Source organism: Pollicipes pollicipes, unplaced genomic scaffold, assembly GCF_011947565.3.
Source record: "Pollicipes pollicipes isolate AB1234 unplaced genomic scaffold, Ppol_2.1 Scaffold_4002;HRSCAF=4701_pilon_pilon_pilon, whole genome shotgun sequence".
Classification (NCBI taxonomy): domain Eukaryota; kingdom Metazoa; phylum Arthropoda; class Thecostraca; order Pollicipedomorpha; family Pollicipedidae; genus Pollicipes; species Pollicipes pollicipes.
The window spans coordinates 10,276,365-10,301,903 of record NW_023596420.1 but is presented as its reverse complement, the minus strand read 5'-3'; the positions used below and the strand labels follow the sequence as shown (position 1 = coordinate 10,301,903).

The 25,539-nt window shown below is 51.3% G+C and overlaps 1 long non-coding RNA gene across 1 annotated transcript; it reads left to right on the top strand.

The window, feature by feature from the left end:
- Positions 1-634: 634 nt before the first annotated feature.
- LOC119093284 (uncharacterized) lies at positions 635-25,321 on the top strand. Its single transcript, XR_005093628.1, has 3 exons — positions 635-775; positions 24,519-24,625; positions 25,175-25,321. It is a non-coding gene; the product is annotated as an uncharacterized LOC119093284 (long non-coding RNA).
- Positions 25,322-25,539: the final 218 nt, after the last annotated feature.

The window sequence follows — 25,539 nt, the reverse complement described above, 5'->3', positions numbered from 1 at the left end:
GAACACTACACACATTAAGCACGCTGTTGATCAGTTCATCGCTCAAGACGCCACTGGCTGCTGTATCCCGGCTGGAGCTTGGGAACGTCGCCGCGTGATGCGATGTGCCATTAGATGGCCCGATGCGACTGGGAAAGACCACGGCTGTTGCACACGGACTAGGTTGTGAATGTAAATGCAAGGCTGTTATCTTTTTGCACACGGTACGCGTTTGACGTGACTCGCTCAGCACGACCTGGCGGCCCTTTAACGTCTCGGTCGTCACCATACGTAGGCATCAGCTCAAAGAAAAGTGAACAACATGGCAGCACGCTTTCCATATCATTGGAGAATGCCTGCAGTCGTCATGAAAGCGCAGGCGTTCGCAGGGTTGGCCGGTTGGTGATGGTTGGGCGGGGCCGACGCGGTAGCACGTGTGTATTGCGCGTACCTTTTCGCGCTGAGCGTCCCCATGTAGGCGACGACTTCACGTCACCCGCTCATTAATTGCACATTTTAATTGGCGCTAATGCTTCCAAACGACTGTGAGCGCGACGTTCAAGGCCTATTACGACCGGTGCATCGCCTCGCAGCCGATAAACAAACTGCTGCCGTGGTGACGAGGCGTGACGGAGCCCGCTGTCCGCAGGCTACCTGCTGACCAAGACGGAGGGCAAGATCGGCTCGCCGGAGAAGCCGCTCTCCGACCTCGGCCTCATCTCGTACCGCAGCTACTGGAAGGACGCCCTGCTGCGCTACTTCGCCGACTTCCGCGGCAAGGTGGTCAGCATCAAGGGTGAGTGGCGCCCGGTCAGGGCCTCGGTTGGTGTGGGTCACAGCGCTGGTCCGGTGAGGGTCACGATGCTGGGTCGGCGCGGGTCGCGATGCCGGGTCGGCACAGGCCGCGGTGCCGAGTCGGCGGTGGTCGGAGAGCGACCGCTGCGCCGGGGCGACACCAGGCGAACGCCTCGGGTCGGCTGTGTCTCCGGCTGTGTTTCATGGTCGCGTCGTTGCGAACCAGTGCATTAGTCCATTGGATTTTGCATCTCAGCCGAATGCATTAAGGTGCACTTACGCTATTCGCGGTTTAATGGGGTCGGGCGATCGGGCAAGCCCTGTCCTTTTATGCATGCTCGATCAACGGCGGCTGGTTTGGGTTTAGATCCGTGCGGATTATGAGGAAAGGCGAGGCATGGAAAGTGCGGTATGACAAATATATAACGTTCGCGTCTGAATTGAACATGAAGTATGTTCTGTCGTTATCTTCTATCTAGTAAGCTCTTAAAGACGTGTGTACTTGGCAGCCGTTCACGTTTTTGTTTTGCCTTCTTCCGAATGGTTTGCGTAAGTGGCTTTAGGTTCAGGGTGCCCGCTAAGCGTAGCTTGTTGCGTGTGCCCGGAGCCCAGCCAAGATGTGCTGTCCATTCCGGCGGATAGCTTTGCGTCCGTCCTGCTCGTCGGACGGCGCCGCGGGAGGCTTAACGTGACGCGCAATGTTGCGGCGCGGCCGCCCGGGCCTAGTTGTTTATCAAAATGTGGATCCACTGAGACCTGCATGGAGACAACTATTATCAGCGGGTGTCGGGCTGCATCAGACGTAGCAGCACCGGACGAAGTTTACATGTCGCTCACATCTGATGAGTCAGGTAACCAGTGGAGAGGCCCTGTTGCCTGAATGTAGTCCACTACTGGGCATTTTAAGCCCCCGAAGAGACCATCAGACAGGCTCGCGTGCTCCACTCTCGCCCTTCGCCACTCATCTTCATGGAGCCCTCAGCGATGCATACTTGCATGCGTTCTATGCCAAGGTATGTGGCGATGGGATGCATTTTCCTCTCATCAAACGCTGCATGCAAACCTTGAGCGGCTGTCGTCGCCGGTGGTCCCTCGCCAGATAGCCGTCGGACAGCCGGCCGGCGCACTCGCCCGCCGTTGTGACCTCCGAAGGCAACAGCGGGCGCCGGTATCGCCCCGTCCCGCCGCCGCGACCGATAGACGCGGACTTTCCGCGCTCCGTCGGCTCCAGGGTCGCCCACTTCCGGCAGGGCCCGGCCGGCTCCGGGAAGCTCGACGCGGCCCGCCCGCGGCGCCGGCGGCTGCGGTGACGCCCGCGGGCGCGGCGCGGCAGCCGCGGAGCCCCCGCGGCGCGTTCGGCGCGGCGCCGTGGGCGTCGCCCCGCGGGCGGAGGCCCAGCGACCCGGATGTCACGCGGTCGGCATGCAGCGGGCTCAGCAGACGCCCTGGCTGCCGACGGGTCGGCGGTGCGTCCGTTTACAGAACGCGTGCCGTTTTTGTGGTGGCCAGCCGTGAAGAGTATGCCGGGCCACGTGTACATCCCTCGGAGGGTGTCATTTCTCTTAGCGATGAGCGGGAGCATTGCGCAAATGCGATGAGCGGGAGCATGGCGCAAATATCCTCTTACTGTCCGTAAATATCAAAGGATCACCTTACGGTCACGTTACAGCAACGTGTCAATCTCTGGTTATGTGCCGTTGGAGGCGGTTTGTGTTAGGCTACGCTGGTCACTCCAGGAAGCGTCACTATGGGCCTGGCCACATTGGCGGTGCCCTGTCGGAACAGCATTTCAGAGCGGAGCATTGGACAAAGCCCGATGGATTAAAAAATATCGCGTTTTCAGGTGGATCGGAAATAAGTTTATCACTCAGTTTTGTTACCAGCGGGTATCATATTTCCATCGCTTGTCTTGTCTAATATTTTGTCTCATGAAGACGTCCAATAATGTATGCCGCCGTGTTTGGTGGCCGGCAACAGTGTGCGTGATATGACCTAACGAGCTGGTCTAAACCGCTTAGCAGAAAATACAACGAAAAATGCTTACAACAGGCGCTGACGGTAACTTGGTTATGTTAGACCTCGTTTGAAGCGTTTCTTGGGCCGCTGAAGCCGCTGCATCAGCAGCACACGAAGCGGGGTGACCATTTTCAGTGTGGAACGATGCCTGCCTATGTGTGTCGGGAAACCTCTATTTTCCTAATCCGTGAAAAAATTAGGTTGTGTCCCTCGATACACCTATACTTAACAAATGTTTGGTTTGATGACAGCAAAAATATATCATTAATGTGTTTTGTAAGCGAACCAGTTTTGTTGCGAAAATGGAAGATTTACGAAAGAAATGAAAAAAGAGGAAAGATAATTAAAATTGATGAAAAAAGAAACTTGATGAAAAAAAATGATGAAAGGTTATTTGAAATCATGGACATGTGACAGACAAGCACCTCACCGCTTACCTCGTTTGTCTTTTCGCATAGTGCGGTTTTCAGTTACTTGCGATGATGTACTGTGACATCGATTACAATCTTGTATTATGTGTCGCAGCTCTGTTAGGATCTGTTACTAGCCAGTTTCTCAAAGCGAAAGCATAATCTTGCGCCAAATATTAATGTGCGCTTCCGATTTTACAAACTACACGTCAAGCCAGCTTCTCAAAGCCGTCGTCACGTGACATTTGTCGTAGTTTGTACATGTGATAGTGGCGTAGATATGTGCGCCCCGTTGCCAAGACAACGACCGCCAAACTTCAGATGACTCTACCAGCCATAAACATGCGTCTTATGTTTTGAGTATGTGTTACCCGAACTGCCATCGATTAAGACAAAATAAAACATACGTTTCCACTTGTTTGGCTCAACATCGAACCAACCACATTAGTTTACGATTTTAGAGATGTTATCTCCAGCTACAATTATGACGCTTTGGTTGAAAAACAACGCTTATCAGGACATGAAAACAAAGGGACAAGTACCGATAGTGCAGTGGTTAACGCGTCTGGATACGGGGTATGATTACCCGCGATACCCGCGTTTCCGGCAGTGTGGGAGGCAGTTGACGCCATAAAGCCTAAGTAGCTGAACGCGTCCTAAATCCCCAACGACGACCATCAACAAAGGAAGAGTACGGTTGTCGGTGTTCAAGAACACCAGAGAGAGTGGGGACAGCACCCCGTCCGCAAGGAATTTGTGTGATGTCATTGGCCGTCGACTCGCCCGTGGTGGTGTGCACCCACCTCTCAGCAACACCATTTAGTTGCGTCGACCGCTGTGCGTTTTTTTTTTTTGCCATCGACGCGCTGTGTTTGTAAGTCTACGTGCTACGTAATAAACAGAGCAGCACGTGTCGTAGGTGTATGTGACATTGGGCAGTTTCGTGCAGAACTAGGGGCTTAGTTTGGTGGCAATGTTGTCCATAATTGAAAAATTCTGCGAAGAAAGCAATTTTCCATTCCTCAGTTCTCCAGTGCTCAATTCCATCCTAAAATGTTCCACCCATGGAGGTTTTATTCTGTATAGCGATTGTTGACGAGACCATGTGAATGGTAAGTACATAATGTCTGCGCTTATTAGGCATATGTTGGGCATTGAAAGTGAGCCTGTCAGATTTAACCTTCAGAGATTAAGGGAACATGTGACGTAAACCTGAGCTGTCATTGAACACTGAAAAAGGGCCATTCATGGATCCAATCACAAGCAGCCTGCTGTATCTGTCATTGGGAACATGTTCCTTCTGCATGACTGACCACCGGAAAAAGGTTTCTCTTATATGACACTATGCAGGCTAGCTGCTGCCCTTTGGCGCAGTGATGCACAATATGTATGCAGTTATGTTATCCAAACGAAGTCAATTTTATAGTAAAGTTATTGTGTCATGCTAAGGTATCTTATTAACATTTATTGAACAGCACATTGTTTTCACCCAGGGTAGGCACTGCAGGCAATGATGCTGCCTGTATCTCACTTTGAAGGTGTCTGGAATGCAATTGACATGAACATGGAATGTATTGTATTCATGACAAGTATTGTGATAGCCACACAAATCTCTTTCAACTGGGATGTATTTTGATGTGCTTGCAAAGGAAGCTTCTTAACCAGGCAGTTTTGCCTGATCTTTTGATCTTAGCATGCTCACCTAAGGCTTCTTGTCTGAAAGAATGGAACACTCACTACCACCTGCCCACACGTAAGTGCTATGCTCTTTTATTCTTTTTGTAGCTGTTGCATGTCGTTTAGGCTTGTCACTTCAGCAGTTTGTCTTTTAATGAGCAGCAATCCTGAGGTCGGTATTATAATCTACGACACAAATGCTTGCATTGATTGCATTGCCAAATTCATCAAGGACTTATCAAGATCAAGCTCTGTCGTACATTAGTTCTGGGCTTTGAGATACCCATGTAAGATTGTTTGCGTATACTTGTGTCGTAGATCGTGCATTTTATTTACATTTTTCAGTGTCGTAGATTGTAGTTGTAAGTTGTATATTTTTGCTTTGATAAACTGGATTATGCGATTATACGCCAAAAATCTTCGAAGTTCTGTTTTGAGAAACTGGCTACTTGTGTTATTTGTCGCAGCTCTGTTAGCACCTCTTACAGCCTTGTTTATGGCATGTCTAGACGAAACGACTGGAAGCGATCTTGCATAAGAAATCACCTTTTTGTTTGGTCTCAGAATGTTTCAAGTGGTCATCTGTCTGTTGTAGAACCTGTCCTCACGTGGTGATGATTTGAAAAGTACTTAATTAGTTTGTGTGAAGGGAATGGGTCCTGTCAAATCATTTCTTATCTTCATTTTGATATGCACGAACAAAACAGCATTTTGATTCGAAAAAACAGCTTGCCGTCTCGTAACAGACTTCGGACTTTTGCCACTTATGTGCCTTACCTGCGGCTGCAATGTCATGGCCAAAGCAGACAGTGCACTAACACTTGGGCCCATGCAACGAAAGCGAGCAATCTGTTAGGGTCATGCTGTGGAAAAATGTGCATGCGATGGTTGCAACATCAGGCAAAAACCTGGTCAAAGAAAGTTCACCTTATGAATCGGGGACGCACACCGCAAGTTGTTATGCTTTTAACTGAAAAGAAAACTGCAGTGGGTGCGATCCATTGAAAAGCGACATTTACTTTTACGATAGGCAGAAGTTGGCACCTTGCTCCGAATCGGCTCATATTAGGTATACGCCAGATTTCGTTCCCAAACGTATCATATTCGGAAGTGTGTGGGTGGTCCACTATGCGGTGATATTTTGGGTCGTCTACGCCATGCAGACGGCCCACTGTGCGCCGCGCGGCGGGCGGCCTATTTCGGGCGAGGGCGGGCGGCGACGCCACCGCCCGCCCGCGCCGCCCATCGCCGACAGCGCCGCCAAATTTAGCAGCCGACGCGTCGGCGGTGACGACGCGCCATGAACGCCGCCCCCACCGGCCAGACGGGGTCGATGCCCGGGCCGGCCGCGCCCTGTCTGCCCGCCGGCGCGCCCGGCTGACCCGCTGCCGCCGCCGGCGGCGTCAAGGTCACTGAGCGGTCACGAAGGCCGCGCCGCAGTCGGGCCGGGCTCAGCGGCGACGGACGGCGCTGAAGGGCGCCGGGTCGCCGCCGGTGCTCTCGGACGCCCCGAGCCGCTCTGCCCGGCGGCAGCAGACGGGAGCCGGATGCGAGCGGCTCTAGCCGGCACAGGTACCGACCGTCCGGCGCCGGCGGCGCGCGCTGGCCCACTTACGGCGCGACGCACAGCCGGCGCCGGTTGTTACCGGTGCGTGCCGACCTGGGCTCCGGTCGGCGCCGCGCTGTAGCCACGAGGCTCAGCCTCTTCTACGGGCTTGACCGCACAGCATGGCGGGAAGTACACTTCATGCTGGCTGCAGTAACTGCGTTGATGCAGATCTGCCTTGTGGCATATGGTGTCGCTCGCTCAGCATGTACGAGACTATTGAAAACAAGCGAGAGCCCCACTATGGTTTTCCATTCGTGATGTCATATTATCGTGATTCGTGATCCCATTGCGACGTGTCCAATGATCTAGCCAGGGTGACTTTGGGACCATGCTTGCATTTCCCTTCTGTCCCCTGCACCCTCCCCCCTTCCCCTTCCCTGGATATATATATATATATATATATATATATATATATATATATATATATATATATATATGGGACCAGCCATTCTTCCCGGTCTTCAAGAAGGTTATGGTGCAGACCCCCCACAGTGTCACAGGCCTTAATCACTGCCGCAGCTGTGAAAAAGTATACACGACCAATACCATGGTTAGAACAACAGTGGCTGGAAAACGGCCAGATGAAATGCTGGACGGTGTGGACTGCTCGACGACCAGAGGGGCCGGGTCCCTGGACGTTGATCTTGCCGGTGTCACGACATTAGTGCTACGGCAAAATCTCCAACCGACAAGAGTGCTCGGACATCCGTTGTATACGTCATTTTGTCTGCCGCAAAAACTTATGCGGACTTATGTTATACGTGGCAGTACTTCTACTGCGGAGTCTTATACACGGCATGGATGTTGCACGACGAAATTTGTGTTTTAAAAACTCTAGCACGTCATTACCTTCACTGAGAAAACTTATACAGTCTTTGCTGATACGCGACACTGCGTCTGCAGCAAAAACTTATGCATGACACGAGTGCTATATGACAAAAGTAATGCTGCATAAGCGCATACTAGTCATTACTTCTGCAACAAAGACTTGACCACAAATATTAGCTGTGGCACTAATGTCGCGCATAAGTCTTTGCAGTAGAGGTAATGGCGTATATAAGCAATGGCTGTATAAGTTCCCGCAGTAGAGACAACGATGGGTGTAGGTTTTTGAAGCATAAGTTTTGCTGTGCAGCTTTAATGTCACGTTTAGGCGTTTGCAGTAAAAATAAAGCCGTGTCCAAGAAATGACTATGTTTTTTGCAGTAGAAGTAATGGCGAGCATAATGTTTTGCGGTATAACTTTACCACGTACCAGTAATGTTACGCGTAAGTATTGGCAGTAGAAGTAATGTCGTAGCACTCCTGTGAGCAGGAGTGTTTGTTGTAGCACTAATGTCGCAGAACTGGTCCTACTGACGTTAGTCGCTGGCGCTTCATAGCAGAGGCGCGCGACAAGTTACGCCACATGTTCATGGCAAAAGATTCTCAGCCGGTCTTTCAGCTTGCGGGTAGGGTCTAAGAAACCGGCACTTATAGCTCAGAATCTTCCACGCCGATAACTGTCAAACCTTACCATTCAGTATGCCATTTACCCTAATTTTCTGTTAAAGCTGCAAGTATGGTGTCAGTGATAAGTATGCTTTTTCCTTTACGTTTGTTTCCAAGGCAAGTGCAGCTTGGTTAGGCTGGCCTTATGAGGCTGAATTTCTGCTTAGCGGAGGTGTTGTGCTGAAAATCACGCGCTAAATTGTGCATGGTGTCGCCAAGATTACCACCTCCGCTAAGGAGAAATTCAACCTCATAAGCCCAGCCTCACCAGGCTACACCTTTTGTTGGGAGCAAAGATAAAGGGAAAGGCATAATTAATAATGGCACCATACTTGCAGCTTTAGCAGAGAATTAGAGTAACTGGCGCACTGAATGGTAGGGTTTGGCAGATATCGGCGGCGTAGATTCTGAGCTATAAGTTGTCCGCGAACAAGAATGTTGGACTTCATGAAGTTGGACGATTTTTGACCTGACCTAGGGTCACTAGATTTGGAACTTCACGTGGGAATCAGGTATGGGGCATCCAATGGTGAAGGTTTCATGGTGATTGGTCTAGTAGGCTCTGAGATCTGAGTTGCCGGCTTTTGCGTGTAAACTTTTCCCATCGCGCTTTCGAGGTATTTGACCTCAGGGCAAGTCTCGATATTGCTTCCCCGTGACTCACCTCATTGCGCGGAATCGATTGGTAAAGGTTTCAAGGCGATCGAGCGGTGCAAAAGCAGGGTCACGAAGTAGGAGCGGGGTGGGGGTGCGCATTTTTCGTAAAATTAGATCACAATTGAGGGTGCAGGCTGATTTTGCCCGAACGTGCATATATATATATATATATATATATATATATATATATATATATATATATATATATATATATATATATATATATATATGCACTGAGTTTGAAGCATTTAGGTAATATTTTGGAAACCGCGGCAGACGAAGACGCCAAGCCTTATATGACGAATGTACCGTCATCAAATTCATCAGCGATCGCAGCACCGGCTGACCCACAGGTACGCAAGTCAATCGATCGGATGACGGACAGTGTCCTTGTTTGATGACACTGGCGTATCAGCACGCTGCAGCCCAGCCGAGTGAGGTTGTACAATGAAAGTCGCGTAGACGTAAAGCCCAGCTCACGACAGGTAGTGTGTGCGCGGGATGCGCGGGGTTTTCAGATACCTGACACTTTCAAAGAAAGCGTCAGTCGACCACAATTAGTCTATTTCTCGCGTCGAAACGGTGACACTGTGCCAGGTCCGCTGCCAGCTAATTTTCAAGCGATCATATTCGTGAGAAAGTGCATCCATTCATCCATCCGCCTTTGTAAACCACTCTGCCTACAAGAACGCATCTGAAAGACTGTCTATGGCTTTGAGTGATAGCTCACTCTCACCTCCTACACTTAACTCGTCCACCGCTGCACAAGACGTCTTGCTAGCAGTCATCTACCCGGGGGCGATGCATAGCACACATGCAGAAGCGATTCACTTTAAAGAGAGTGCTCTACATTTGTATGGGGTTTAACTGAAATAGTCGCCTCAAAGACCCGTGGGTGCTGTTCATAGTTCTGCGCTTCTCAAGATCTAAGCCCCTCTAGTTTTTGAGCTGCACGCGCAACAAAAGGGGAAAGGTATATCGGAAGCGTATTTCAAAGTCACCTTGGCAAATTGCAGAATATAATTGTCGAGGCGTTCATATCTGGCTTTCGTGAGCGTGATTTCCTGATAAAACGACCGTCAACTGGCCCTCAATCAATGGTGTGCAAGGTACGATGACGTAATCAAATCATGGCTTATCGAGGAGCATGTGTACTAAACAGACAATTGTGATGTGCAGAACAATCTTTTTCGCTTAAAAAGTATACCAATTGGTATAAGTGAGCTTGTTTCATCATATCTGATGCTCGCTTCAGTATCTTCAAATATGGAACATTCCCTTTTAACACGGGTCTGCCCTAGCTCTTTTGGACGCCGCCACGCGATTGATGCCTCTGACATTTGGATGTTGAATAAGACGCATGAAACCCAGAAAGCGGTGCCTTCAAGGTTAGCGTATTCGTATTGCACTTGTTATAAATGATGATGTAAAATAATTCACCGATATTGGTCAGAGTATGACGTGATGTCTCGAGCTGAACAAGTATGACCTGAGTTGGGCTGGACAGGTCCGATTGTATATAGGCTGAGTGCCTGGCAGCGCGCCTGGGAAACCAGAGGAACAGGGTCCGACTCCCCACGGTGCCCGCCCATCCTGCCGGGGTGAGAGACAGTCGACGTCGCATAGCCGCAGCAGCTGAGTGCGTCGTTAAGCCCAATGGCAAGCACATGGTAGTGCATAGCACGTATCGGGTGTGTACCTTCCAGATGTGGCAGCGCAAATTCGTGAGGCCCCTTGTGCCTGGTTCTACTTGTATTAAGTCGTGTGTTCGTTACCGCGATAACAAGCAGTGTTTTGTGTTCACGTCAATGTAATGAAATTACAAGCTCTTACGCTCTAAGATGACAAGTTTCTCTTGTCCGTACTCAGTTTGTTCTGCCAGCCTCGTCATTGTTTCTTTATCCCGAAACATCAAAGCATTCGCGTTGTTCTCAAGATTGGTGCACCTTAACTGTGTGCACTTGGAGTTGTTGGGTTGTCCCAGAAGCCGACAGCTATGCCAGGAAAATTCAGTGCAGTAAGTGCTGACTGGTTCGAGCTTGCGAACCCGGGAGCTCTACTGCGTTGGCCGTGCGAGCTCAGACGGGCGGTGTCCAGGGGAGCCTGTGCCCGTGGTCCGCTGCAGCGGCGCGAGCCCAGACGGGCGGTGTCCAAGGGGAGCCCGTGCCCGTGGTCCGCTGCAGCGGCGCGAGCCCAGACGGGCGGTGTCCAGGGGGAGCCTGTGCCCGTGGTCCGGTGCAGCGGCGCGAGCTCAGGAGGGTGGTGTCCAAGGGAGCCTGTACCCGTGGCCCGGTGCAGCGGCGCGAGCTCAGGAGGGTGGTGTCCAAGGGAGCCTGTACCCGTGGCCCGGTGCAGCGGCGCGAGCTCAGGAGGGTGGTGTCCAAGGGAGCCTGTACCCGTGGCCCGGTGCAGCGGCGCGAGCCCAGGAGGGCGGTGTCCAAGGGGAGCCTGTGCCCGTGGTCCGCTGCAGCGGCGCGAGCCCGGGAGGGCGGTGTCCAAGGGGAGCCTGTGCCCGTGGTCCGCTGCAGCGACTGGCCACCTCAGAGCGACGCACGTTTTCCGCACGGCCTGGATCGGAGCTGGGCGCGCGGGCATCGATCCGGCAGCGTCGGCCCGGGATCGAATTACCGGGAATGTGGCGTCGCGGGTCGCCGCGCCGCGTGCCGGCCGCCTGGCGTCCAAAACAATAAGCTGCGCGCCAGGAGTGAGGGGCCACCGCGAAATTAACCTCGGCGATGCACGACGTGCATGCAGAAGCGGTTCGAATGCAAAAACGGGGGGCGGCCCCCCTGTTTGTGGGGTGCCGCCACGTGACTAATACCTTAAAGTGTGACGTTGGGGTGGTGAGATAATCCCATGAAAGCCAGAATTATTAAACTTAGATTTTAGGACGTAACACGTGTCACGAAAAATTAAGGAAGACAATTCACCAATGTCGGACGCTGGGCACAGCCTGATGTGGGCTGGGAGGAGGAAGCCGCGCCGACGCTCGCTGGAGGACTGTGTGTGAGGGCGGCATGGCCAATGGTTGCCTGTTGGCTAGGTCACTCGCTATTTCTCAAATCATCCGAAACACGTCTACATTATCATCATCGTCAAGCATCTCTAAGCACGCCCGAAGCTGTGACATGCTGGGAAAGCGTGCCCGTGACACCCATATTATATAAGTGATCCTTGTGTTCGTTGAGTTGGTTCTAAGCCTCTGACAGCCTCTGTGCAGTGTTTTCAATTGTTTGTGGTGTAAAAAATGACTGGACATTTCTGAAAAGTGCCCTTAGACTAGTGTGTGTTGTGCTGGTTGTGTAGTTATCGCGTGAGTCAGTCGCGAAGCAGCTGCTTTTTTATTTCTAGATGTGTCTGAATTAAACTGTCCCTGCAAAGTTTGAATGGAAGCACTGAGGGCTTTGGCATTTTACATCACATGCCTATTTCGAGACCATGCAGCACGTTTAATGTTATATGCTAACCGTCGCTTTGAAAGGAGAGGGGGTTTACGCCCCCCCCCCTCCCCTCCGCCCTTTCTTAGTTTCCCGAGGATACTTCTCTGGCATGAAATGCAATCGCGTCCAAATTTTCAATAACCTATGGGGCTCTGACACCGAAAACCCGTCCCTAACATTGTTGGTTTCGGAGCAGTGGCAATTTTTGAAGAACACTGCACGGCGTTCTACGGCCTGCGCGGGCGGCGTGGGCAAATGCCGCGGACCGCGCGCGGTGAGCCGACATTATTACATTAACGGAGCCATTTATCACAAATATGAGCCCAAAACACGTAGAAATAACCTTATTGTATCAAGAGTTCAAGAACGAACACCCCTGTTTAAATTTCCTATTGCTCCGAGGCATTGCCTCGGGCAATGAGCAAGGGAAGCTGAAAAGCTGCGGTAGTCTGGAAAATTTGACTTTTGACCTGGCATAATGGGATCAGTTATTGATCTAGAAACATAGAACTGACACCAATCGCAAGACGTCGCTCAGACCAATCCACTGATATTTTTCTAAAAGCTCTACCTAAGCTCTTAAGTCTACATATCAGTTAAGAAAAGGCAGGGTGGTCGCTTCGCCCCCCCCCCCCCCCGCCCCCACCCCCCACCGCATCAGTTTGTGTCATGAAAAACGATTAATTAGGGCGAGGGTGAATGGTTTGCATTCTTAAACACTTGCGTTACGTGTTATACAGCCATGTTTGTAGGAAACATTTACTTGTCATAAATTTGTTGGGAGCAATTTTGAACCTTAATGTTTATCTGAAACGTGAAATATGCGACGTTTGCATACCCATGTGGTCATATTGGGGTGGGTAATTTCACATTATTTGGATCTTTCAGTCGGCTCGCGCTCAGCTCTGACTGCGCGCAAAAAAGGAATGGTCTCGCTGAATTTCCGTGTGAACAAATCACCTCAGAAATTATTGCGTAGTTCCTTGATTACTGTACTTATTTTAACAGCAGACGAAGCTAAATGCGTAATTTGATGTCAATTTTAAGGAGCTGTTTACCTTCCTTACGCGACATATTACCATTTGTTTCATTTCGATCTCCTCAGGTTCTATTTCGAGCACATCCTGAGTTAAATGATTAATTATCATCGATAGAGATAAAAACAATTTTCAGCTGTTTTTAACGCTTCTTTGTTTGATTTTTTCTTGAAGTTCTGGCGTTGTCGAATGCTTGTACCAGAAGCACTATTGTTGCAGTAAAGTAACATGCTTAAAGCCCTACCATCATCAGCACTGACAATTTTGAACCAACCCAGCGCAGCACCATATCTTGGCATTCTAGCCTCAAATGGTGAGCGTTTCAAAAATAGGTGCTATTGATAGTTTTTGTGACATTTTAGCAAAGAATGCTAGATCTTACCATTTTAAGATGGCGGGCCTGATCAATCTGTGATTGGGTACTGCCCCGGTGGCCCGTCTGACCTTGTCCTGAACAGGGGAGCCCCACCCGAACCTAGGGACGTCACTGCCGACCGTCCGATAGTGTCAGCGGCGTTCGCTCTGACCAAGCGAGAGTCAGCAGTGGCCGTTCCGAACAGGTCAGGGCCAGACGCGTCCCGTTTGAGCGGGTTGGAGCCGGGGGCAGAGACCCTTCCGCGCCAGCCGACGTCGGCGGCGACCGGGCCGTTTCGCTTCGACCCGACCGCCGTCTGACCCGACTGAGGTCATCGGCGCCCGTCTGCCGTCCGGCGGGGAGCGGCGCCACCGGCGAGCTGCCATCGGGCGGCGACGGCGCCTTACGTCAGCTGGCCGCGCCGTTCCGCCCGCCATTGCGGGGCCGCCGGCGGTCTGGCCGCGCCGGCGCAGGGGCGCGCCCAGGCCCGCCGTCTGGACCGGCCGTGCAGTGGCGGCTGCCTTTAGGGTTCTGTGGCGGATGCCGCCTCCGGAACAGCCGGGCCGGCGCCGTGGGACTGCCCCGCCGGCGTGGGTCGCTGATGCCGCCCCTGCACGCTCTCTGGAAAATGGGTCAACTGATCGGTATGTCTAGACGGGCGGCCGGCTGTTGCTAGGGCGGCGATCCGGGACGGCGGCCGCGGTCGATGGCGGCAGCTCTCCGCCGGCCGGCCCCGCCCGGGCCCACTGCAGAGGTGGAGGGTGTCGGCCCAGGCCCATTGCAGTGTGTCGCTTGCGCTCACTGCAGAGGTGGGACATGTGCACGGACCCACTGCATCATTGGAGTTGTCGTGGTGGGCCCGCTTTGGGAAGTGGGGTTGCCTGCACAGGCCGAGGAGGGTTCGGAGTTTGAGCTGCACAGCTATCTGCACTGCAGGGGTGGGATATCAGCTCGGACGCACTGCAGGGGTGCGGCTGTTTGCACGAGCCCGCTGCAGAGGTGGGCGTGGGGCGTCCGTTCGAATCATGTCGCAGGCCGCTGGCAGGATGACCGAGTTCGTCAGTTGTTGTTTGTTAAGTGACGGAACTGCTGACAACATGCCGCCCAGAAAAGCGTGGTCACGACTGGCATAAATTATGCACCATTTGCTATCACAGTGCACGATGCCAACACAGCGTTGCTGTGTTGTCGCCGGTAAGTGTGATCGGTTCCGATAAGTAGCCGAACGGTGTTTTTCGGAAGGAGGGACGAATGTCATGCAACACAAATTCATATGCGGTGTGAGAGGCAGACGGCGCCATATAATCTTAGCAGCTGAGTGGATCGTAAAGCCTTAGTGACACACAAGTTCGCGTGCTGCAAATAACCGACCTTCAGGATGTCAAAAGGTGCTGGTTAAACAACGTACCAAGGTCTCAAGCTATGTTATGTCGAGCTATGCAAGGCATCGAGTTGTGTGTATATGTTACGGAAATGTTCGACGTGTCAAAGGAGCGCTCACGATTACAAGAGGTATCGACAAATGTTATGATACAGATTGTAAAGGTTATAAGGGTGAGATTATGTTATGGTAAAACGTGATATAAATTATAGCATTAACCTGATATCGTCGTTTAACCAGACCCCTTGACAAAATTAAAATCTATCACTCAGCATGAGAACGAATAATACCGAAAGACCCGTAGCCTAAAACTTCTATTGTTTATGTGAAGGTCAGAAAATTATTGGATCACTTTACGATCTCCACTTACAATAATCAATTGCATAAAGGCCATTCTGCGGATTTTGATTACAATGTTCACAAATTTACTTATCTTTACTCATATACTGTTTGCTTCGTGTGCGTCTGCCTGTGTGTCAGTTTCGCTGTCTGTATGCCTGTCCCATTTTTGGCGTCGCTCCCGAACCGAACGTCAGGTCGATGAATGGTGAAATTTTTACACGATGCGCGTGTGCACGAGACAACGTTCAGTGCGAAGTTTCCCGGAGTTTAGATCAGCGCGCTGTGCGTTGTAAGTGCTTCAAGCTTCGTTTTTAGGTCACTGGTTTTCCATGCGCTGGGCGGCGCGAGAATGTGGCCGCCGCCGAGCGAGCTGGCAGTCGTTCGAAACCGTGGCCGCATTTCGGGAACTGTGGGTCGGAACGCCACGAAATTGGCACAGTGGGTACGAATTTGAACGGAAAATCGTGTGGTGCAGGGTTTGTGGATGCACGCATCACGTATCGCGCGCACATGGGCGGTTGATAAGGACTTGGCCCGTTTTGGGATCCTGTAATGTTGCATGCCATATGTCGACAACCAGATCCGATGAAGGCGAGAATACAGGTTCTGAGTGTCGATCATCGTGATGTACACAAGTCCAACGGCTGACGTAACGTTATGCGGCATGCGCTTGTCTCAGGAATCTTTGGTAAGCCGGCAATGCCAGCATTTCCAAAAGTGTTACCGAATGCAACACGCTTTCATCCAAACCGCCGTCATGGCAACGGCGAGGTTTAGATCACTGCGTAGCGCAATTTTATTCCTCCATGTTCGACCCGTTTTTTTAGGACAGTTTGCCCTATCGAGCTCAGATTACGTTATTATTATCCAGCAGCGTATTTCTATCTTTTTATTCAGCTCATACGTCGCCTTTCACTTAAGGATTTGAGTGAGTATTTTCGTGGCATGAACATGCCAACGGCCGATCGCTCACTCATCATCGTCCAGTATTTCGAGCAAAATGACGAATGCGCACGCGCTCGACGGTTCCACGCATTAGTGCTGCAGCAGAAACATCTGCGGACGACAGTGCTATGACACCACTTCCACTGTCCATACATAGGCGCGACATTAATGCTACACGACAAAACTTATGCTTCAAAAACTTATGAGCATGAGTTCATGCAGAAGGGTTAATAACTGGTATAAGTTTTGAAGCATAAGTTTTGTCTCCTAGCACTTAGTCGCGGGTAAGCTTTTGTAGCAGAAGCGATGTGTGTAAAAGCTTTTGAGCATGAATTTATGTGTATGCATAAATATTTATGAATATGAGTTTTTGCAGGAGTAATAACGGTTGTAAGTTTTGGAAGCATTAGTTTTGTCGGATGTAAGTTTTTGCGGCAGAAGTGAGGTGTATAACCAAAGTCTATGCAGGTTCTTGCAGAAGTCTTGACGCGCATAACTAATGTCGCAGCAATCCTGCCGGCAGGAGTTTCACGACATTCGCAGCACGAATGTCGTGAAACTCCGCGCTTGATGCTGCGTTTGACTTAAATGAAATATTCCACCTTTACAGGGGATTTTGAACCGAAATAGCCATCTTGAGGACCTTTTGATGTAGTTCATGGCCATGCCCTTTTTAAGATCCAAAGCCCTCTGGTTCCTGAGTTACACGCTCGCAAAAGTGCGAAAAGGTTTTCGGGAGACTACTTCAAAGTCACCCTGGTACTGATGTCGCCATAGAAATGATGGAATTGCGGTTATATTACAGGCTGTTTTCTGCTTATAGTCAACGCAGCATGGTCGCTGATGCATTCGCAGGAGCGATGATGCGGCACGTATGATACAATCCGCGGAAGGTGATTGACTGTCAGTAAAGATTTCGCTGCTGAATGCGTGTCGCAAACGTAAGCGTGAGCACTTTCGGGTTGTGCGGCACACGTCGCCAGCGGGACATTTTCCATATTTCTAGACCATAGGTCAACGTTATAAAAAGAGAACGCTTCTGTCTGCAAAAAAGTACAGCACCGAAAAAAGAACGGTATTCTCCCGAATGTTATAGAACACAGGACGCGACGGCAGATCTGACTTTCTTCTGCTGGCGTCTTTTTTTTATTCTACTGCCATATTTCTTACAGACAGCGCGGTTGGCGCCTTGTCTATCGGAGTAAAGAATCTTGCACGTGTCTGCGGGTGGCCAAGGCATTAGAAAATTAGGGAAATATTACAGTAATCTCAGATATATATTTTACTAAATATTTAGCACACCTTGTAGGAGAAACTTAAATTGTGAACCAAAAGATTGTGTCCTAAAAATACGTTTTGAGTTGCATTACCACGAACCCCGTTGTAGCTCTCTTTTTAAGGGAGCTTGCGGTGAAATGCGGTGTTATAACCGAAAACCTGTGCGGAAATTGTGAGAAAACCTGCAATTTCATAATCCCACGATTTGTGCAAGCGTGGGATCGCGCTTATCTGACATTAGAATGCAAATCAGGCGCTGAAAATGGGTGTGGTCACTGGTGGTGGGCTTGTATTGATCTTGATGTGATGGAGGTGTTCGTGCGAGGCTTGTACTTCTGAGAGAGAACGTTGTTTTAGTATTCTTTAAATAGGATGGCTCCCAATAAAATGTGATATATTGTACCTGCCTCCATCTTTAGGTTCGTGTTTGAACATGACAAGGTAGTGATGTCGGCGAACTGAAAGAAACACCAGCACCCATGTTGCAGGGGTGTCCAAGGCGAACTTGCTAGTTCATTATAACCTTGCCAACATTTTGAACCTATTGAGGTGTTACAGCATGTAATTAATCCATCGCACGCCATTATATTGGCAACTCATTTAGGCAGTAGGGACGGGTCAGCACAGCTCATTAATGCACATGCTTAGTATAAGCTCGCATGGTGCAGCTTTGCAAAATTGTCTTTCACTTAAAAATTCTGAAAATATAGTGCTGTATTATTATGGATGTACCTAGGACTGTCTTAACAAATTCTGTATGCAGGCAAGCATTACTTGTGAGTCATCATGGTCATAGTCACCGCAACTTGTGTCAGATCTGGGTGCTGAGAAAGGTGGAGAAGTATTTCTGTTGGTTTCTTGGATAGCAGTTCATAATATTTTTATCATGAGCCTTGTGTGCACCGGCAGCTTCATCACTTCCGTGCATTTCGCCCATCTAACCATAACAACATCCACTTGCCATGTATCCGGCGTTGTACAATGTCAGCGGGTTTGCAGTGTCATTTCACTCTATGTGATATTTTCTTGTTATGCATGCATTATTTCTTGTATGAACAATATTCCTGGGTGAAGCAGCTTGGTGGCCGAGCATGTTGCATAACTCTGGAAGCAGAACACGTGTTTGCATCTTTGTCACCTATGTTTTTTTTTCCAAAACAGGCTGAGCAAGAGATGTCGCGTATTGGTTGTGCTTTGCTGAAAGTGATTTGTATATTGTGTCATGTGTTTTTGGTCAATCATGTGTCAGATGCGGAGTTAATACAAGAATGCATGCTTGACCCATCTTTTCATAATGAAATTTATTATGAGAGTAGCAGGGATTACGATACAAAAATCATATCATTGTACATTATGTCATGCCACGGCACAGCACTGAGGTAGTGCCACGATGACACTGTTGACCCGTGTCATTGCACAATGTACCACATTGGTTGGGCTACTCTATGTCAAGCCTATGAGATAAAAGCCTACAATTTATGAACGACGTGACATTTCATTTAACAACGCCAAAGGACTATCACCAGCGAGAATGCTGTTGTACCACGGGGGTTATATGAGGGTTAACTAGTAATTGCATAAATAACCCTAAGCAAGAAAGACATTCCTGGTAGCTCAACTTTAACATCTTTACCATAGAAATGGCAATGCCTTCGCAATCAATTCATAGCAATGTTACAGATTCATTGATTTTTACATGCAACTGCATATCCAGTCACAAATAATAAAGTAACTACTGCGGAGATTACACGATATAAATGTTAGGACTACAGCACTGCAGGCAAGGATAAGTCGACAATACAATATTGACATCCTCACCAGTCCCTGGCAGGTTTCGGTAAGAGATTCATGATGCTATATGACAGTCTTCACAGCATATCGTGCTTTGATACTAATAATCTGCCCTAAAAGCTGGCGATTGCTACGTTGCGTATGTCAAACAGCCCACCAAAGCTTCTGTTACGACCAGTGCCAAGACAAAAAATCCACAACAAAATTCACTAATCCGCCACCCAACGCAGTGACCGCGACGAGAATGGCCGATCGGCGTCAGTTGTGTGTTTCGAGGTATTCTTTAGGTCTGGCTGCCAGATGCTGCCAGGTATTACTGTCGTCACAAAACGATTCCATGACGCCATCAAACAATGACGTAATGGGGCGCATTTTTACAAACTTTGAAATTTTGCTGCTTAGGGTCGTTTTTGAACCTTGAAAACTTACTAATAGTTACAAGCAAGCTTTTCCCATCATATCTGATGCTTATCTCAAAATCTTCAAATGTGGAACATTCCGTTTAAACAGGTGGCCGGCAGAAGGTTATTCAACTTTTGTTTCAGTCATTCCTTGCGGCAGAGATGGTGGATCACAGAGACGATCGAAGGCATTGCTTCAGATCTTTGCTTAGAAAAGTGCTAAAAAGACTACTGGTATAAACGGTATGGTGGTAGGACGGATGACAATATTGGGGATACGGGGATGTTTGGAAGCCATTTGTTACGTGAAGGCGGCAGCGTACAACATTTTCGCAGGTTGTGTTTTGGAATCTTTGCAATGAAATGCGACAGTCCAGAAACATTGCGATAGCGTCAATGGTTGCTTTGGCGAACTTGGGAAAATATGGCGCTAGCATTGAGGGCCAAAACGGTTTCCTTGAACCTTTCCGAATGCCTACAGGAATCCGAACAAGACTTGCGTGTTTGCAGAGTAGCGTTGGGAATTGCACATTCGCTGATTTTAAACTTCAGCGCAGAGCGTGTGCTAAGTGGGATTTACGCATTTAAGGACTATTCTGGAACCTTTTTTGTCTCGTTGCGGTTTTGTGTCTTATCGGCTTTCCCGCATTACTATTTGACACAGAATCTGTTTGTGATTTATTGCTTTGCATGATGGTCTGGGCTGTAACTGACATCACGCATCAGTTTATGGTGCATTTTTAAGCAAGAGCGCCGCATTCTTAGGGTCCGTGTCGTGACTTGCCTCTAGAATACAGCTCTGGAAAGGGAAGGAAGGGGTGGCAAGCGGTCGCTGCCCGATTTCCGTCAAAGTTGCAAGGGATTCACCCGTGGTCGGTGCGCGAAACAAAGCAACTTTCGAATGCAGCTTCCCCTTGACAGTCATGGTTCCTGTCCTTGGCACATCGTTACAACGTCTTCCCGGCCCGACTGGATTTTGATTTTTAACAGCGGTTTGGCTGCTGTGGCCGTTTTGCGTCCGGTACCGACCGGCCACTCCGGACATTGAACAAGTGATGTCAAATATGTGCAAATGATGTAAATTGAAGTCGTGTACAGAATGTAACAATTCCATTCTCGCATGTCATGTTTTCAGCTCTGCCCTTTAGCGCCTGCCATATGCTATTCACGACGAGTTTACAATACAGCTGACAAGACCGCGCTGTCAAGACTTCGCAGCACCTTTTTTGAGGGGGTACTGTCGCCGCATTTTACCCGTGTTTGGCAATTCATTGTCCGTTGAAAATCGTAAGCGAAAACTCGCGAACAAAGCGAAAGTGTGGAGCATGAAAAACGTTGCGTTTTGGCTCCCGAATTATTGAGTAACCCTTTCCAAGAAGCAGTGGTATCGAGCCCAGCAAAACTCACCCGATTTGGGACCCGGAGTGTTTATCTTTGCATACAATAAGCCGGGCAATGAGATGTGCCTTTGGTGGCCATGGATGTGTTCGAAGGTCAGAAATTGGGCGAACCACTTTGCGCAGGTGGCTGCTAATGTGTTGCTTTAAGATAGCAGCATCACATTTTCTCCTAGCTTTGCTCTAGGCCTCCATAAAAGATCTTGGCAATTAACTAAAAAGGCTTATGTGATTTGCATGTGGTCGCATTACAGCAACGGATCTATTGAGCTTGTCCAAAGGTCGGCAGCTACCGTGAACTGTGGAATATTTGTTAGCTGTGCAAGAGGTGTTCATCCTTCGTTCGCCAATCCCCGCGTATAATTTTGCGTCGCGGTGGTCCTGCGCGCTCTCGTAAGGTCAGCAGTTGGGCAAATCGGTGATGCGGTCAGCCGTTAATATTATGCATCGAGACTGTTTGATCACATGCTCACCAATCTTTCCCACGGGAACCCAACAAAACCAATCACCTCGACGGGATTAACTTACAGAGAGTTGTATTGTGGCCCCTTGTGATTTCTTAAAGGTCAGAGGCCGGCTGCAGTGTGACGTCATAGGGAGTCGCCCTGCGCGGACACTACTGACCTCTCATTCGCCATACCCCGCCAGCCATGATAGCATTCACTTTGTGCAATCACTTCGTTTTTTACGGCGGCGACCTCAAACTGGATTAAAAGACCTCTGCGCAGCCCGGTTTCGCGGACTGCGCGGCTGAACGGACGCAGCGGCGCATATTGTCCTGCTGGCATTTCCGTGCTCAAAAGCAGCTGGTGTGGCTTTCATCGAACTTTCTCCAGCTGAATCATCATGCGCGCCAGAACCGAAGGCTGTTCAGTCGATACAATGCCTGTCTTGAACTATCAGCAAACCATTTGTTGCTTAGCATGTCGCGTCATAATGTCAAAGCATTCCGTACATTGGCTCGTACCCTTTTTGTGGGCGTTGGTGGGTGTTTAGGTCTGTGTGCACACTCCGCACACTCCTGCACATTCCGCACACTGGCTCGTTGTACCTTTTTGTAGGGCGTTGGTGGGTGTTGAGGTCTGTGGGCACACTCAACACATTCCTGCACACTCCTCGACATTGGCTCGTCGTACATTTTGTGTGGTTTTGGCGGGTGTTTGGGTCTGTGTGCACACTCCGCACACTCCTGCGCATTCCGCACATTGGCTCGTTGTACCTTTTTGTGGGCTTTGGCGGGTGTTTGGGTCTGTGTGCACACTCCGCACACTCCTGCATATTCCGCACACTGGCTCGTTGTACCTTTTCGTGGGCGTTGATGGGCGTTTGGGTCTGTGTGCTGAGCCGCGCACGTTACGCGCGCGTGGGCGGCGTTGCTTTGGGCGCATATTTGTTTGGCTGCAGTGCGTCGCGCGGGGGTGTGGACACAGTCGCGACGGCGATGGCGTGTGGGTTCGCGAACCAGGTGTCCGTCCTCCGTGGACTCCGAGGCGCTGCCGGCGCCGTGCCCAACCAGGCGGTCCCGACGCCGTGGACTCCGAGACGCTGCCGGCGCCGTGCCCGACCAGGCGGTCCCGACTCCGTGGACTCCGAGACGCTGCCGGCGCCGTGCCCGACCAGGTGGTCCCGACTCCGTGGACTCCGAGACGCTGCCGGCGCCGTGCCTGACCAGGTGGTCCCGACTCCATGGACTCCGAGACGCTGCCGGCGCCGTGCCCGACCAGGCGGTCCCGACTCCGTGGACTCCGAGACGCTGCCAGCGCCGTGCCGGACCAGGCGGTCCCGACCGGGTCGGTGTTTTTGCACGGCTCGTCCGGTTTGTTGTGGTTACATTGATCGGGCGCGGCCAGCTCGGACGTGCTCAATAGCTTGCGAAGCCGAGTCACGCCGGCTCGCCTCGGAGTCAGCGGTGACTCAGCCTAGCCGAGCCACACCGACTCGCCTCAGAGTCAGCGGGACGCAACCGAGCCGAGTCATGCCGGCGCACCTCGAAGTCGGAGTCGGTAGTGACTCAGCCCAGCCGGGTAATGCCGGCTCGCCTCGGAGTCGGAGTCGAAGTCAGTGGCGACGCAGCCAAGTCAAGTCACGCCGGCTCGCCTTAGAGTCGAAGTTGGAGTCAGCGGTGACTCAGAGCGGTCTGAGCAGTGCTGCGCTGTGTGTGCCAGCTGTCGAGTCTGGGAGACCTGAAGGAAGACGCAGGAGTCGCAGGCCATTGTTGTCTGAACCGCAAGCGCGACCCATAATTAGTTGAATTTATTTTCGTGCTCCATGAGTAGTTTTAATATGCCAGTTATTCCGGCTAAATTGCCGAGATGCACAGTATGTGCTTGTATGCATTTCTTAGAAAGGGTATCGATTGGGCCTTTTCATTTACGGATCATTACATAGCATACATTCATTGCACAAATTGGACAGAGTTTTATCAGGAAGCCACAAAAGGCACCCGAACGCCATAATTCAAAATGATAAGCATGGAGTAAGGTGGCACAGGTGCTCCGATGGTTAGGTGAAGACTTAACTTTGGATAATTAGGTGTTCTCTTGACAAGTCCATATGTTGCCTCCGAAAGGAAATGTGTGTCATTGCGCAGCCTGATATCGTGAGTTAAGCACATGTTTCCGAAAGTTGAACTGACACCACACTCTTATGTCCGCCGAAATGTCGGAAAGTAAGCGCTGTTACACAGCGCTCGTTGTCCGGTACGAACAGGATCGAGGACGGATTCCGAGAGGCACCTGGAACCGTGCCAGTTTCGGACACGGAGCACTAGCGGTCCCGATGGGTTTGAGCCACGAACCAGTAGTGACTCGGAGGTCGGTTGTGCCAGCCGCGAGTGCGAGTCGTTAGTTTCGTGTCTACATAGAACTGCAGCGGTCCGCTTCCCGCCGCTGTGCTGTCCTGTGTGCTCCGTCGTGCGCTGACCAGTCCATTTCCCGCCGCTGTGCTGTCCTGTGTGCTCCGTCCTGCGGTGATCAGTCCATTTCCCGCCGCTGTACTGTGCTGTGTGTTCCGTCCTGCGTTCATCAGTCTATTTCTCGCCGCGGTGCTGTCCTGTAGCAGTCCACTTCCCGCCGCTGTGCTGTCCTGTATGCTCCGTCGTGCGGTCATCAGTCCACTCCCCGCAGCTGTGCTGTCCTTTGTGCTCCGTCTTGCGGTCATCAGTCCATTCCCGTGGGTCCAGTGGTCCCAATCGCGGCCCCGTCCAGCTGACGCGGTGGTGGCGGACGGGTCCTGGTTGAGGGTCCCCTGAGTTAATGACCTGTCACGCTCGCCGGGCGGCGTGCCGGGGTCCTCCGGCGACCAGTCGTCATCCAGAGACGTGCCGCGGTCTCCACTGCCGCGCTGAATAGGTGACACGGGTTTCTTCCGTGACCTGTCATGGTCTCGCGGTGACCTACCGTGAACCTCCGGTGATTTGTTGTCGCCTCCTGAACTATCGACGTTCCGGGTGACCGGTCAGGATCCCGCGCTGGCCTGTCGTTGACCTATGGTGACCTCTCGTCGTCGTCCTCTTCAGATATCAGCCAGGAGATGGCCGCCAACTCTAATGACATCGTCAGCACACTGCAGGCAGTTGGTATCGTCAAATACTGGAAGAACAAACATATCATCCTCAAGAAGCAGGTGGGTGGCGCCTGGGACGGGGCACGTCGCTGCCAGACGTGAGTGGAGGGGGGAGGGCATGTCCCTGCCAGACGCGACTGGAGCATGTTACCACGGTCATCTGGCGACAGTCAAGGCGCGCCGCGTCGCTGTGTTCGCGCGTTGTGGCGACCAGAAACGACACACATCCTGCGCTTGTGTTTGGAGCTCGCAGGCGCGGATGAAGGGATCAGGATCGTTCGTCTGGTGTCTTTCCCTTTGAGTGAAGTTGAACATTTCCGGAACCTATCCCTATATTTACAGTTAAAAGAGTGTGGAGTGGTCACTTTTGGGCCTTCGGAACCCCCCAGCGGACTGGTTTGCGGCTCCTGTAGGTCAAACTGGGCGATTTTCCGTCGCATCCTCTCTACTCCCCCCCCCCGGCGTCCCGCTCGCACCCCCTCTCCCCCCAGGCGCCTCGCTCGCACCCCCAGCGTCCCGCTCGTACCTCCCCTCCCAGCGCCCCGCTCGCACCCCCAGCGCCCCGCTCGCACGGCGCGCTCCGCTCACGCCGCGCGGTGCTGGTTGCAGGACATCTTCGACGAGTTCGAGGAGAAGCGGCGCCGGCGCGGGCCCGACCACAAGGAGATCGACCCCAAGTGCCTGGTGTGGCGGCCGTTCCAATCTGCCGACCAGGCGAAGGCGTCGTGACGCGACCGGCCGGCAGGGGCGCGGGGATGAGCTGCACGCGCGGCCACTCCGTGACCCCGCCGCGTCGCGGTCGGCCGGCAGGGGCGCGGGGGTGAGATGCCCCCCGCGGCCACTCCGTGACCCCGCCGTGTCGCGGTCGGCCGGCAGGGGCGCGGGGGTGAGATGCCCCCCGCGGCCACTCCGTGACCCCGCCGTGTCGCGGTCGGCCGGCAGGGGCGCGGGGGTGAGATGCCCCCCGCGGCCAC